Source organism: Euleptes europaea, chromosome 2, assembly GCF_029931775.1.
Source record: "Euleptes europaea isolate rEulEur1 chromosome 2, rEulEur1.hap1, whole genome shotgun sequence".
Lineage (NCBI taxonomy): Eukaryota > Metazoa > Chordata > Lepidosauria > Squamata > Sphaerodactylidae > Euleptes > Euleptes europaea.
The window spans coordinates 10,137,404-10,154,555 of NC_079313.1; positions in this window are offsets into that span (position 1 = coordinate 10,137,404).

A 17,152-nucleotide genomic window follows, 5' to 3' on the forward strand; every position below is an offset into this window, starting at 1 on the left:
CCCTCGATAACGGCTATTGGCCCTCGTTCCCATGTTGTTTCTTTGTGTGTTTTTAACCGCTTTTATTATTTTAATTGTATTTTTTAATTGTTGACATGTTTAAAGTTTTATTTTAATGTTCTCCACCCCCGTAGACCCTGACTGGGTGGAATGGTCGCATTAAAAATGTTTTAGATCAAAGCTTCTTAAACTATGGGTCGCGATCCCATATGGGGTTGAATAACTGAATGTGGGGGTCATGAAAAATTTGGCAACAGTATAAATTTCTTTATGATTTATTATCAGTAAATGTTTGATTTGTATATCTATTTTATATACCTATACATCTGTTTGTAATGGCCTGTGGCTTAACGCAAATAAAACCATTAATTCATATACCTATATACCCGGGGTTGCGTAAAAAAAATTACCGGGCAAAAACAGGCCGCGAGTGGAAAAAAGTTTAAGAAGCCTGGTTTTAGATAAATAAATAAGTATTCCCATCTTCAGAGAGAGCATGGTGCAGTGGTTAAGAATGGTGGACTCTGATCTGGAGAACCGGGTTCGATTCCCTGCTCCTCCCCATGAAGCCTGCTGGGTGACCTTGGCCCAGTCACGGTTCTCTCCGAACTCTCTCAGCCCGCATGGAGGCGGGCAATGGCAAACCACCTCCGAACGTCTCTGGCCTTGAAAACCCTACGGGGTCACCATAAGTCAGTTGTGACTTGAAGGCACACACAAATACACACACCCCTTCCCATCTTCTCCCCTACCCTATCCCCATATTAAAACAGAAGCACCCCAAAAGGCTTTTGAGTAAGCATTACCTGGCCACGGCAGCCCATGCTGCTGGCTTCTCCCTTTAATCTGAGAATGCGTCCTGAGGTATTTTCTGGTCACAGTTGGAGTACCTAGTTTTATTAGACCGATTTATTACGATAGTTAGGAGCAATCTTTCAATTATAAATGTAGGTCTATTATGATGTGCTGATAACAGTCACTGTTTTGTCCTGAGGTTTAATTATGTAATTTCTATGTTTGCCTTTGATGGAACATAACAGACATGGTTTTAATGAGTCGCTGCTGACTAACTTCTGCATTGCCCTATGGATATCCATAAAGGTGTGACGTGTTCCCAACGGTCCCTGTAAATCCCTCATAAGGATTAGAGGTAGATTCAGCGGACGCGCGGATTTTGAAACTATTAAGATTCAGTAGACCTTTGAGGAACATGTCTCCATCAAAAGGCTCATGGTCTCCCGTTTGGAAATCATTTCATATACGTCTGTTTGTTTTGGCTTCTATTTTTGAGTATGCTTTAAACTGCATTTTATTTTGTTGAGATTGCTTATTGTTTACCAGTATCAAATTGTTCGAGGTTGCTTGGTGCAGTGGTTAAGAGCGGTGGTTTGGAGCGGTGGACTCCAACTAGAGAACCGGGTTGGATTCCCCACTCCTCCACATGACCGGCGGAGGCTAATCTGGTGAACTGGATGTGTTTCCCCACTCCTACACACAAAGCCAGCTGGGTGACCTTGGGCTAGCCACAGCTCTCTTAGAGCTCTCTCAGCCTCACCTACCTCACAGGGTGTCTGTTGTGGGGAGGGGAAGGGAAGGTGATTGTAAGCCGGTCTGATTCTTCCTTAAGTGGTAGAGAAAGTCGGCATATAAAAACCAACTCTTCTTCTTTTTGCTTCCTTCCCAACAGAACAGTGCCTCACACAGATCAACCCACGCTCCCTCAGAGAAGCCCATCTCTTTCAGGTTTCTGTGTGACTCACTGATCTGGGCACGCCGACGGCATCCAATAACTGATATTTCCCTAACATATGGTCGCAAAAGTAGACTTCTCAGTTCACTGTCTCATCTCTCTCACGGACCATTCCGGAAATCGGCCAGTTTATCCCGAAAACTGAAAAATTCTGCAACTGAAGTTTTAAAATCTTATTTTGACAATAAAGTGGGCCAATTCTTGGCGGCAGACTTCCAGAGTCCTTTTCCAAAACCACCATAGCTAGGGAGCTTCCTTTCTGTTGACTTACACTGAAATTTGGGGGAGGGTAAGAATCCCCCACCTTTCCATATACAATGGCCTGTTTGGAGAGCAAAGTCCACCCAAACAGCATTGCTGCTCAACCCCTGTCCATCCTAGCACAGCATCTGGGGAGCATTAAAGTTCAAAGCAGTCACTGCTTCAGCTTCAACAACCCAAGCGTGCAGACGCACCACCCCAAATGGAAAAAAAGGCAATATAGAGAGCAGCCAGCCCCGACCTGGAAGACCCAGACTAGCCCGATCTCATCAGGTCTCGGAGGAGGAGGAAGAAGAAGAGTTGGTTTTTATATGCCGACTTTCTCCACCACTTAAGGAAAAATCAAACTGGCTTAGAATCACCTTCCCTTCCCCTCCCCACAACACCCTGTGAGGTAGGTGGGGCTGAGTGTGACTAGCCCAAGGTCACCCAGAGGGCTTTGTAGGGAAACCAACCCGGTCCACCAGATTAGCCTCCACAGCTCATGTGGAGGAGTGGGGAATCAAACCCAGTTCTCCAGATCAGAGCCCGCCGCTCCAAACCTCCGCTTTTAACCACTATATCACGTTGGCAAAATGATATATATGTAGATGTTTATTCCAATCTTTCGGCAAGGAAAGGGCCTCGCTCTTCAGGGTTTGCGCTGAAAGGGGAAAGTGATGGGTGAAATCCCACAGCCTTCAGACGATTAACGGAAATATCTGTGGATTCCACAGATGCGTTCAGCTAGTGATGGTGCTTTCCTTCCACACAGGCACAACAGAACGTCTAGAACAGGGGTGTCAAACATAAGGCCCGTAGGCTGGATCCGGCCCCTTTAGAGCTCTTACCCGGCCCACGAGGCAGCCACCCCCCTACTCTCGATCTGGGCCGGTGAGGCATGGCCCAGCCCGACCAAGCGACATTTACGTCATATCCGGCCCTCGTAACAAATGAGTTCGACACCCCTGCTCTAGAATCAGGGAGGGGGTTCTCAAGCCAGAGGAAAGCATTACAAATTAGGAGGCCCCTGGTGCAAATCGCCTTCTCTGCCCTGAACTCGCTAGGTAACCTCAGACAAGCAGCTCGCATGTACCGACCTACCTTGCAAGGTCGTAGTCAAGGTTACAAAACACTGGTTTGGATCCAGCTGGCTTTTTCACTCCCAATTCTCCTCCGCCTCTCATGGCTTTTGTCCGTGCAGGTCCCAAGATTCCCAGCACAGCCTTTTGGAGTTGGTCTGACCCCTCCTCATCTTTTTTTATCAACAGAAAAACTGGTTCGATCCAAACCAACGCCTGGGGGGCACTTGAAAGGGCAATGGCAGCATAACTCGTTTTAGCAGCCTCCCTGTAGTCAGCCCACGTTTTAAATCTGCAAAACAAATCAACTCAGGACTTTCTGTGTGCAAAGCAAGAGCTCTGCCTTTAGTCGAGTTCTGCAGGGCCTGTAAGACAGAGACCTTCCTCCGGGCCTATGGTTGAGGGCAGCAACGGTTTTCCATCAGAGCTGGCCTCCTGACCCCTTCCTTCTTTTCGTCTGAATTCAATTTGGGGACACTAGCTGCTTCCCCAGGCCCGCCGTGGAGCTGTACTCGATAAGCTTTTCTCCCTCTCATAATACTAGAACGCGGGGTCATCTGCTGAAGCTGGAGGGCGAGAGATTTGAAGCAGATAAAAGGAAGTATTTCTTCACGCAACGCATAGTTACACTGTGGAACTCCCTGCCCCAGGATGTGGTGACGGCTGCCAACTTGGAAGGCTTGAAGAGGGGAATGGATATGTTCATGGAGGAGAGGGCTATTCATGGCTACTAGTAAAAATAAATTCTAGTCATGATGCATACCTATTCTCTCCAGGATCAGAGGAACATGCCTATTATATTAGGTGCTGTAGAACACAGGCAGGACAATGCTGATGCAGTCATCTTGATTGTGGACTTCTGAGAAGCCCTGGTTGGCCACTGTGTGAACAGACGGCTGGACTTGATGGGCCTTGGTTTGATCCAGCAGGGCTTTTCTTATGTTCTTAAATGGGCATCAACTGATTGATAATTAAGAATTTAGTTTTAAATTTAAAGCTGAATTATTTCTATATCTGTGGTTTTATTGTACTGCATCTGATTTATGTTAGCCACTCTGAACCCAGCCTTGGCCAGGATAGAGAGTGGGATGGGGACAGGGGATGCAGCCCCACCCCTCTGGTGCCTTACCAGAAATACGGGGTGGTAGAAGGTCCAGCCCTACCTTGAAGGATTGTCGTCAGGATTTCAAGAGAAAGCCTGCCTGGTACTCAAAACTGTTTGATAAATCCCCTGTATTTTGCCAGCCCAGACAATGCAAAACCAGCATGGTGTACGGGCTAGTATCAGAAAAGATGGTGATCCCAGTTCAAATCCCCCCTTAGCCATCAGGGGTGTACCTTGGGCCAGTTACTCTGTCTTGCCTACTTCAAAGGGTCGTTGTGAGGATTAAATGGTAAAGGGGCGAAGCAGGTACGCTACTCTCAGCCTCGAAGAAGAGTTGGCTTTTATTTGCCGACTTTCTCTACCACTTAAGGAAGAATCAAACCAGCTTACAATCACCTTTCCCTTCCCACAACAGACACCCTGTGAGGTAGGTGGGGCTGAGAGAGCTCTGAGAGCTGTGACTAGCCCAAGGTAACCAAGCTGGCTTCATGGGGAGGAGTGGGGAAACCAACCCGGTTCACCAGGTTAGCGTCCGCCGCTCGTGTGGAGGAGCGGGGAATCGAACCTGGGGAATCAAACCCAGTTCTCCAGATCCATGAGTCCACCGTTTGAGAAGAACGGCCAGACAAAAATGAATTTGGTATAATCCCTGGACAGAGTTTACTGGCTTAACATTCCTATTGGTTCAGCTCTGTTGTTCTGCCTCCTGTGAGTCTGTTTTTCCACTTTGCCTCCTAACGTGGAAGCGCCCTTTGGCTCAGCGGCATCTGCAAAAAAAAGCGAAGCTCTCGGACAACAGCGCACACCTTCTGATCTGGGCCTCGTAGCGAACAGCCACTGGGGCATGCACACGCAGAGCAGAATCGGGAGGTGCGTTTCAAAATCACAAAACATACCAGCACGACTGATAATAGCAACAGGAGGACATTTCAGGGTGGGAGAGTTAACTACCAAGTGATCTTAAAGGGCAGATTAGAGACTGGCCAGAGGAAAACCCGATCGGCTGGTTGCAAACTAGAACAGACGAGGAGGGATAAAATTGTGGAGGGGTAGCAAAGAGACAAGGGCATTTGTGACAACAATTGTATTGAAACAGTTGCTCATGACTTATTTTATTGTAGTGTCTATACAGAATCTTACAGAATTCTTCAGTGTAAGGATGATTAAGATTAAGTTAATTCATGCCACCAAGATTAAGTTAATTCATGCCATTTTATTCCCTATTACTATGGGTGTGAAAGCTGGACATTGCAGAAAGCTGATTGGAAGAAAGTTGATTCCTTTGAAATGTGGTGTTGGAGGAGAGGGTTACGGATGCTGTGGACTGCCAAGAAAACAAATCAGTGGGTTACAGATCAAATCAAGGCTGAACTGACCCTAGAAGCTAAAATGACTAAACTGAGGCTATCGTATTTTGGTCACATTATGAGAAGGCAAGAGTCACTAGAAAAGACGGTCATGCTAGGAAAAGTTGAGGGCAGCAGGAAAAGAGGAAGACCCAACAAGAGATGGATGGACTCAATAAAGGAAGCCACAGCCCTCAGTTTGCAAGATCTGAGCAAGGTTGTCAAAGATAGGACGTTTTGGAGGACGTTGATTCATAGGGTCGCCACGAGTCAGAAGCGACTTGACGGCACTTAACACACACACAGAGGAGGGGACTTCCGGTGGTGCCGCTGGAGAGAGCACTCCATTTCCCCAGGCTGTCCTGGGAGAAATCCAAGTTTGCGTTATTTCTGGGGTACATAGATACCCCAATCCGACCCTTGCAAGTGGGTTGGAAAGCAGGAATTCCCTGCAGCCCGCAAACGCGGTTTGACCTCCTAGGTACTCTGAGGGGGCTTTTTTAAGCCCCTCGGAGCCCTGGACGCCGGTCCTGCGAGGGCACTAGGGAAGGACATCGCCAAAACGCAACTCTGGCCTCAAGCTCTACCCTCCACCACCTTATTACCAGCATAAGGACTACATAAAGAAAAGAACCTCACCTCTTGACACCCAAGTGAGTACAAAGAACTCTGCGTCTACTTACTGGAATATTTGAACAGACGGGGGGCTGATAAGAACATTTCTGAGACCCCCATTCCTCCTTAATTCGAACTGAAAAAGTTTGATCTGAGTTAGTCATCGGGATTAGCGACAGGACCTTTATCAAATTGATCAGCCTAAACCATAACAAAGAGTCGGAAGGATACCTTTTAGATTGACAAGAACTATCACCAATGAGAAGGTCCGAGGGAAGGGGAGGGTGACCTTTCTTCCTGATTTTCCGGCGAAAAGAATTTCCTGCCACGTTTGTAGTAAGGGAGCGCCTGGAACGGAAGACTCTCTATAACACCCTCTCTATCATCGGAACTAAAACAACAGGAAGTAGCTGTGGGACTGAATATGCGTCGCACTCGAGTTACATTGAAATCATTCCTGAAGGAATAACCATCGAGAAGAGGCGGTAGAAGGTCCGCAGCACTTGCAACTTCCGGTATACTTCCTGATTAACCCGACCTAGAGCGACCGAAAAAACTCACTGGTATTTTAAAACTTTAAAATGCAATTTTAAAGCCAATTTCGACTCTTTTCAACCCGAAAAAATTATTAGGCTGATGTTTGAATTATCATCTTTTAATCAGCACCTTAAAGGCCCTGTCTGTGGACATGTATTTTACCAGCTTTTTTTGAATGTAAATGTCTCGACCCCGCTCTGGCTCACTACACAGCCCTGCCTATACTAAACTAAGGGACTCTTTACAAACCTCGACCATGGAAAAAAAGCTACAGGATATGCTAACTAAACAAACTGAGGCAACAAATAAACAGTTTGAACAGATGTCTACACAGATGGCACAGCTGACTTCTATGATGACAAATCTTGGTCAAGCATCCCAAGCTATTAATCAGAAGTTGGATGTGGTCACTGGAGACTTGAAAGAAGTAAAAACTCAAATGACTGTTATGAAGACAGATATGCAAGCGATGGATGTATCAATTAAGAAAGTGATGGATGAGCACAAGGACACAAAGAAAAAATTAACAAGCCAAGAAAAACAGATTGAAACAATACAAACTGATCAGATGGCGGCAAAAAATCAAATGGCAATGATGGAGATGAGAGTGAGAGAGACCAATCTTCGTATACGCAACTTTCCAGATATGATGGGAGACAATAAAGAAACTGCAATACCAAACTTGGCCTACTTATTTCAGATAGATGAACAAGAATTAAAACAAGCCATTAATAGAATATATAGGATACCATTACCTGCTAGAATGAGAAGATCTAAGCCAAGAGATTTGATGATAGTGTTTTATGACACCAGAGTTAAAGATAAGATTATGAAGATTCATTATGAAAATCCAGTGTCAGCAGGAGACTCCTCTCTTATACTACTGAAGGATATTCCAAGGCATCTACTCTCACAGAGGAATAACTACAAAGACTTTGTGTCTACACTGAAAGCTAATGGTATCAAATACCGTTGGATTATGCCACAAGGTTTGGCTTTCACCTACAAGGAAGTGAAAACGACAATTCTATCTCAAGCAGATGTGGGGAAATTTCTGAGAAAATATAAGATGGACCTTAAAGAATTACCTGGAGAGAAGGAGGAAGAAGAAGAGGAAGAAGAAGAGGTACAGGGTGCAGAAGGAGGTACCAAATTATAGACTTTTTATTTTGCTAAAAAATACTACATTATGGCAAAAGCAATTTCTTGGAATGTAAATGGACTGAATGAGAAAACTAAAAGGGCTAGAATCTTCAAATATCTACAGAAATATAAATACTCCCTAATTTGTCTACAAGAGACCCATATAGCTTCAAAGCATAAAAAATACTTGGAGAAACAGGTGCTTGGACAAGCATTTATTGCTTCAGCCAAAACTAAAACAAAGGGAGTGGTAATCTATGCCCACCCCAATCTCTGTCCAGAATTAGTATATAAAGACAATGAAGGAAGAATTGTAATTATCAGAACTAAAATATTGGGACAAAGGACAATAGTGGTTGGAATTTATGCACCCAATGAAGGGAAAAAATCCTTCTACGAAAAATTACACGATTTGATAGTCCAGCACGCAAAAGACCAAATTTTATTGATGGGCGACTTCAATGGAATTATTCTCCCATCTCTGGACAAAAAATCAAAAGCAAAAGACATCAACGATGGATGCTTGCCTAAAACTTTCTTTACCATGGCTTCAGAATTAGAATTACAAGACATTTGGAGAACAATGAATACAACAGCTAAAGAATACACCTTTTATTCAGCAAGACATGATTCACACTCCAGAATCGATATGATATGGGCCAGTAAATCAATCTTCACGCAACTACGTAAAATTCATATCTTACCTAGAACTTTTTCTGATCACAATCCTGTTACTTTTGATTGGAACAATAAACAAGCATTTAGATGGCGAATGAATGATAAACTTTTAAAAGACAACAAGATACAAAAGGAATTACAGGCTTTAATGAAAGACTTTTTTGAAATTAATCTTAATGGGGAAACTTCTTTGAATACAGTTTGGGATGCATTCAAAGCTGTTCTGAGAGGTTTTATGATACAGAAACATTCGGCCTGGAAGAAGACTCAATTGCAATTTACAAACAATATACTTTGGAACTTACAAAATTTGGAGCAGAAATTGGTAACGGTAACACAGGAAGAGGAGAAAAGAGAAATTCAAATAAAGATTTCTGCATCTAAACACCAATTAAATTTGGTAATAATGGAGGAAATGAATAAAAATCTGAAACTTGCTAAACAAAAGTATTTTGAATATGCAAATAAACCAGGAAAATTTTTAGCAACACAACTGAAGGACTCATTCCAAAAGAAGATTATAACAAAAATCCAAACTGTTAAAGGACCAGTTTACTCAACTTCAGAAATTCAGAAAGAATTTGTTTCATTCTACTCTAAGTTATATCAGAAAGAAAATACTCCAAAACAGAAAATAGATAAATTTCTAAACTCAATACAGATGAAAGCTTTGTCAATGACCCAGAGAGAATGTATTGAAGCTCCAGTAACAAGGGAAGAAATACAAGAAGCAATACTGAGACAAAAAACGGATAAAACACCTGGACCAGATGGAATTACTGCATTATTTTATAGAACATTTAGTGACAATTTAGTTGGATTTTTTGGCTCACTTTACAATGCAATTTTGGACGAGGGAACATCCCCGGAGACTTGGTCACATGCATTTATATCATTGATACCCAAAGAAGGAAGAGATCCAGAAAAAACATCTAATTACAGACCTATATCCCTGTTAAATGTGGACTACAAAATTTTTGCTTCGGTTTTGGCATGTAGGATAAAACAATTTATTAAGGATCTTATACACGAGGACCAAGCAGGTTTTATACCAGGAAGGCAAATAAAAGACAATGTAAGAATTTTACTAGACTCACTGGAATATTATGACCAGAATATTCAACAAACTGCGGCTTTTGTATTTTTGGATGCAGAAAAAGCCTTTGATATGGTCTCTTGGAACTTTTTGAAACGGATTTTGGATAAATTGAATTTTGGAGATCGTTTTCAGAAAGGTATATCGGCTATTTATACCTCCCAACAAGCTAAAATTTTGGTTAACGAATCAATGTCAGATAATTGCCAAATCACGAAAGGGACTAGACAGGGATGTCCCTTGTCTCCACTTTTATTTTTGTTGGTGTTGGAACCGCTATGTGTGAAACTAAGAAGTATGGAGGACATCCGCGGGTTAAGAATTAAAAAACATGAATTTAAGTTGAGAGCATTCGCGGATGACCTACTGCTAATTTTGGAAAATCCAACACAGTCAATGAATATACTTCAGGAGACTTTGGACGATTTTGGAAAAGTATCAGGCTTTAAAGTGAATCAAGAAAAAACAAAGATAATATTTAAGAATTTATCGGAAACACAGCAACAGGAATTTATATCATATACTGGCTGGGAGAAAGCTAACAAAGTTAAATACCTGGGAATTTGGATTACTGCAAAGAATAAAGATCTGATAACCAACAATTACCTCAAGTTATGGGGTAAGATTAAAACTGATATGATTATATGGTCAAACAAAAAATTGTCACTAATGGGACGTATCTCAACGATCCAAATGAATGTCTTACCGAGGATGCTCTTCTTATTCCAAAATTTACCAATAATATCACAAACTAAATATTTTGAAACTTGGAGGAAAGACATTTCAAACTTCATCTGGCAAGGGAAAAAACCAAGGACTGCTTATAAATACTTGGTGGATCTAAAAACTAGAGGAGGTTTAGCACTGCCTAATTTTCAACTCTATGCTGAAGCGGCAGCTTTAGTATGGCTAAAAGACTGGATGAACTTGTCAAATATACGTTTGTTAGACTTGGAAGGTTATAATAATTTAAGTGGATGGCATGGTTATTTGTGGTATGATAAAATTAAATTACAAGCAACATTTCGTAATCATATAATCAGGTCCTCTTTACTTCGTATCTGGATGAGATATAAACATATTTTGGAACCAGAAACACCGATGTGGATATCGCCTCAAGAAATGCTAACTTTGCGCCCACTTAGACCAGACAAATTTATTACTTATCAAGATCTAATTAATTGGGAAGGAAAGAAATGCTCACTAAAAGACTTTCAACTTCTTAAGGATGATTTACAATGGCTCCAATACTACCAAATCAAATCAGTTTTTGTACAAGATGCTAAAAAAGGTTTTTCTAAAGAAAAATCTTCTTTTCAAAGGATTTTACTAGATAATAATACAAAACTGATCTCTAAAATGTATAATCTCCTTTTAACAATATATTGTGAGCAGGATACGATTAAACCAACTATGATCGATTGGGCTCAAAATGTGGGACATGATATTGTTTTAAATAAATGGGAAAGATTATGGTCTAAAGATCTAAAAGGAATAAAAGCACAGTCAGTGCGAGAAAACATTTATAAAATGATGTATAGATGGTATCTAACACCCAAGAAAATTGCAAAGATTTATAAAACGATGTCCCCTACTTGTTGGAAATGTAACAAAGAAATTGGTTCCTTTTATCACATGTGGTGGACCTGTGACAAAGCCAAAGATTTCTGGGACATGATTTATAATGAATTGAGATTAATACTACAAAAGAATATACCCAAAACACCAGAAATGATGCTATTGAGTATGATTCCAGACGACTTAGCAATACAAAGAACTTTTTTGATTTATGCCACAACAGCTGCGAGACTGCTTTATGCAGCGAAATGGAAAGGGCTAGAAACTCCTGAGAAAAAAGACTGGATTGTTAAAATGTTTGAAGTGGCAGAAACAGCCATTTTAAATGAAGAAAATGACGTTCGGTTTTTGGGGGAATGGGGGGCGTGGATGCATTATTGTGAATATGAGTTAAAAATGGGAAGAATGGAAGAATACTTTCTAATCTGATCCAGAGGATTATTTCTGATCTTTTTATAATGATTAAGTATAAGTATATTTACTAACAGACTATGGTTTTTTTTTCTATATATGGTATTGATAGTTTATTAAGATTAGATTACCTACGACGGGATGAACTTTTTATTAAGAGGCAGATAGAGGTGAAGGGGAAGTCTAAAAATTTTTCCTTTTTTCTTTTTTTTATTATATGATATGGAACTATAACAACTTTAAGTTAGAATTGAAATTTGATATTGTTATAGATGTTGTTCAATGTAATGGAAAACTTCTAGTATAAAACCTAATAAAATTTAAAAAAAAAAAAAAAACACACACACACAGAGGAAACTGGATTGGCTGGTTGCAAACCAGAACGACAAGGAGGGCTAAATTGCCAAGGGGGTGGGGCAAAGAGACAAGGGAATTTGTTTGAAACGGTTGCTCCTATCTTATTTTATTGTAGTTTCTATACAGAATCTATACAGTTTCTATACAGTTTCTATCCCAGATTCTTTTAACCAGCATGGTGTAGTGGTAAAGAGTAGCGGTTTGGAGCGGCGAAGTCTGATCTGGAGAACAGGTTCGATTCCCCACTCCTCTACATGAGCGGCGGAGGCTAATCTGGTGAACTGGATTTGTTTCCCCACTCCTACACACAAAGCCAGCTGGGTGACCTTGGGCTAGTCACAGCTCTCTCAGCCCCACCTACCTCACAGGGTGTCCGTTGTGGGGAGGGGAAGGAAAGGTGATTTTAAGCCGGTTTGATTCTCCCTTAAGTGGCAGAGAAAGTCGGCATATAAAAACCAACTCTTCTTCTTAACGTCGCCTATTTATTAAAGAACCGCTCGCCTCAAATATTGGAATCGGTGGCACAGTTTTTAAAGTTTGATTTAAAAGCCCACCAAACAGTTAATTAGATGGTATTATCAACAATGTTATTGTCTACTATTTATATGAAAAGTGAAATATGAAAAGGACACCATTTCATATTTCCGTTCCTTTCGTATCCTTTTGTATTGTGCCTTTATATGCCAATAAAGGAATGACTGATTGATTGATTGACAAGGGCATTTAAAGAAAACGAACCTGGCCAGGAGCCCGAGAAAAACTGAAGCCTGAACTGCTTTAGCAGGGTTCGGCGAAACAGTTCCCAAACCCATTTTACGAATCACGAGGGGAAGCAATAGCAGATAATATGATCGACCGGGGGTCCCCAACCATTTTTTGGGCCCGCGGGCACCTTTGGAATTCCGACACGGCATGGTGGGCGCAGCCACAAAAGAGCTGCTGCGGGAGGCGGAGACAGCCACAAAATAATTGCCTGGGTGCCTAGAAAAGATTCCTGCCCGTTGTAAATGGACAATTCTGGCTGCTTATGAGCCAAAATGAAAGGATGCCCACGGCAAAGGAAAATGCAAAATAGAACCCGAAAAGCGGAATTTAATAATGGCTATAAGAGAATAGTTTCAGAGAGTAGCCATGTTGTTCTGTGGTAGAAGAGCTAAATTTGAGTCCAGTAGCACCAAGAGACCGACAAGATTTTCAGGGTATGAGCTTTCCAGAACCAAAGCGTCCCTCATCAGATACAAGAGGCATTGGTCAGGCCACACCTGGAGAACTGTGGGCATTTCTGGAGGCCACACTTCAAAGACATCACCCCATGGATCAGTAATGACCCGGTGCTTGCACAGGGGACTACCTTTACCTTTTTATATTTATATATAAATACACACACACACACAAATATATATATATATAAAAATTTGTGATTTTGCTGTTGTTACTCGCCCTGAGCCTGGCTTTCACTGGGGAGGACGGGCTAGAAATTTAAGAAACAAATTAACAAAATAATAAAATAAATAAAAATCCCCAAACATATAAGTCTGGGTCCATCAAGACCATTATTATCTACAGCAACCTCCCCAACTTTAAAGTTTAAACACTGAAGGGGGGGAGGATTAACCCTTTGCCTTCCAGCCACACATAAGCACAGCAGCCTCCCCCCCCCTTTTAACGTTTAAACACTGAAGGGGGGGAGGATTAACCCTTCATCTTCCAGTCACAGATAAGCACAGCTGCCTCCTCCCCTTTTAAAGTTTGGCTTCCCTCTCAGGTCCCTCTTTATGGGGTGGGGGGCTAGAAGGGAACATTAAGAACTTTTCCCTGTTCCCCCAGGTATGGGGGTGGGGTGGACAGTTGCTTTCTTACTTAGCCTCCTCCTATGTGTGTATTGGGGGTGGGGGAAGAAGTTAGTTATAAATAAATAAATATTAAGCCACACACATTTAAGGCAAAGGGGGGGGACAAGAGTGAAGGGGGAACAACGTATTTCAAGCCCCCCTCCCTATCACAGGGGGGTACCCCTTCGAGCCCCCCCTCACTTCAAAAGGAAGGGACAAGACTTTCAACCCCCCCCCTTTAAAGTGGGGACATGCCCTTTTCAGCCCCCACCTTTCGCAGGGAAGGTGGTTTTTTAAAAAAAACACTTTAAATTTTTTTCCTTTGGGGGGGGAGGAACTCAGAGTCTCCAGCTCCCCCCCGACTAGGAGGGGGACCGCACTGAGCATGCGCGCTTCGCCAGCGTCTCGCCCCCCACTCACCTTGCAACAGCTGCCGCCGCTCTCTCGCCTCGGCCTCCTCCGGGCTCCTCCCGCCGGGCCACGCCCCCCTCGGCCCCCCGCCTCGGCCAATCAGAGCAGCCGGCTGGGGAGGGAGGCGGAGGAGGAAGCGACGGGGATATGGCGCGTGAGTGACAGGCGTGGGGCCCAATCGAGAAAGAACTGGGACCAAAGCAAAAAAGACTCGCCCGTGAGCGCGAGACCTTTGAAACGGTCATTGGGGGCGGGGGCGGGGGCGGGTTGGTTGCAGCTGAGGTGCGTTATTCATTAAAATGCACAATAATGTTGATGTGTATTATTATTATTATTAAACTAATATGGTGTGAGCCATAGTGATGGGGACTAATATTATTATTGCCATTGATAAAAGTTTTAAGAATTCTCCCTCCAAGGCATTATTAGTAGAAAAGAGCAAGAGTCCAGTAGCGCCTTAAAAGGCTACGGTTGCCAACTTCCTGGTACTATTACGCACATGTAATTAGGAGCCCCGTGGCGCAGAGGGGTCAGCTGCAGTACTGCAGTCCAAGCTCTGCTTACAACCCGAGTTCGATCCTGACGGAAGTCGGTTTCAGGTAGCCGGCTCAAGGTTGACTCAGCCTCCCATCTTTCCGAGGTTGGTAAAATTAGTACCCCCGGGTGCTTGCACAGGGGACCTTTACGTTTTTAATTACAAAATACTAAATATATACAATACCAGCAAGACACTCAAGAAACAAACAATGTGAAGTACAAACAAACACCTACAACAAATACAACGGGGAAATACACTAAGGTGAAACCTGTACTTGTGATATATATATATATCACAAATGCTGCTGTACTGTGGACTGTTGTGCAAAATGGATCAGAAAATATTGTCGAAGGCTTTCACGGTCAGAGTTCATTGGTTCTTGTAGGTTATCCGGGCTGTGTGACCGTGGTCTCGGTATTTTCTTTCCTGACGTTTAGCCCGCAGCTGTGGCCGGCATCTTCAGAGGAGTAACACTGAAGGACAGTGTCTCTCAGTGTCAAGTGTGTAGGAAGAGTAATATATAGTCAGAAAGGGGTTGGGTTTGAGCTGAGTCATTGTCCTGCAAAAAGTATCAAAGGTAATGTGCTAACCATTGTCCTGTAAGTATCAAGATAATGTGCTAATGAGGGTGTGGTATGTTAATATGGAACCATTGTATCCTGAGGTGATCTGTTAATGTGTGAAATCCAAAGCTAATCCGCATGGCTATTGTGGACTGTAGTCTTTGTTAGTCTGGAGGTTTTCAGGACAGGAAGCCAAGCCTTATTCATTCTTAAACTCTCTTCTTTTCTGTTAAAGTTGTGCTGATGTTTATGAATTTCAATGGCTTCTCTGTGCAATCTGACAAAATAGTTGGTAGAATTGTCCAGTCTTCCAGTGTCTTGGAATAAGACCCTGTGTCCTGTTTGGGTCAGTCCATGTTCAGCCACTGCTGATTTCTCAGGCTGGCCAAGCCTGCAGTATCTTTCATGTTCTTTTAACCTAGTTTGTATGCTGCATTTTGTGGTCCCGATGTAAACTTGTCCACAACTGCAAGGTTTTCCATGTAAAGGGTTGCTATTACTGGACTGAGAGGACTTCCCATAGCTACTCCTTAACTTCCTGGTACTAGCTGGAGATCTCTTGCTATTACAACTGATCTCCAGCCGATAGCAGTTCCCCTGGAGGAAATGGCCGCTTTGGCCATTGGACTCTATGGCCTTTAAGTCCCTCTTCTCCCCAAACCCCGCCTTCCTCAGGCTCCGCCCCAAAAACCTCCCACCCATGGTGAAGAGGGACCTGGCATGAAGAGGGACTTCAATGCCATAGAGTTCAATTGCCAAAGCGGCCATTTTTCTCCAGGTGATCTTCTCTATCGGCTGGAGATCAGTTGAATTAGCAGGAGATCTCCAGCCACCACCTGGAGGTTAGAATTCAAAAGAAAAGCACAAGAAAGAACAAGCCCAAAATAAGGCAAATGAATATCAAAACTTATCCAGCTGTCCGTACATACTAGGAAGGTACACTCCTTTAACTCCTGAATGAATCCTCAGGCATATGGAAGGACTAGAAGCTTGAAAAAAAAATCTTCATGAAATGGGAATTTACCAGAAGCCCATTGCGCATTGTTAATTCTCCGTTGCTTATTGTATTTCTATGTATGGACTATTATGTACTTTGAGCGCTTTGCGCCTTCTTTCTACATTGTTCTAACTCTTTGTGTTTTTTTGTATATCGCATATGCCGGACCTGCTGGTCTGATTTTTTTATCAACTTCAGTTGTCTCTGTGAGGCTTTTCCTTGCAATATATTTTTCTAAATAGCACCATCTAGTTTTGATATTCATTTGCCTTATTTTAGGGGTGTTCTTTCTTGTGCTTTTCTTTTGAATTCTGAACTCCTGTGAAGCACTTGTAGCCCTTTGTTTGATTACCACCTGGAGGTTGGCAACCCTAGCCACAGCTCTCAGATACAGGTAGAATGTGAGTCCATCTATCCTTAAGTAGAGAAGGGTGAATTCACACACCCAATGGCAATGTAAATGTCAAAAGCAAGTAAATGACATTAGCAGGCCTGATTAACCTTCCAGGACATTCAGTTGCTGATTTAGCAGTTTTCCAAAGGGATTTCAAAGGGAGATTAGAAAGAGAGATGGATGAATTACAACTAATAAGGAAGCTCAAGACAATGCATTCTCCTGGATTGAATAGCGATCTGGGATTCCTGTCTCATTACCAATGCCATTTTCTCCCCACCTACTGCCCCTGTGCACAGTACACCTAATCCAATCATGTCGGCTAATGTCCCTTTGAACAACTAGTCACCAACCGATAGAGTTCACCTGGAGAAAATGGCTGTTTTGGCAATTGGACTCTATGGCATTGAAGTCCCTCCCCTCCCCAAACCCTGCCCCCCAAAATCTGCAGGTATTTCCCATCCTGGAGCTGGCGACCC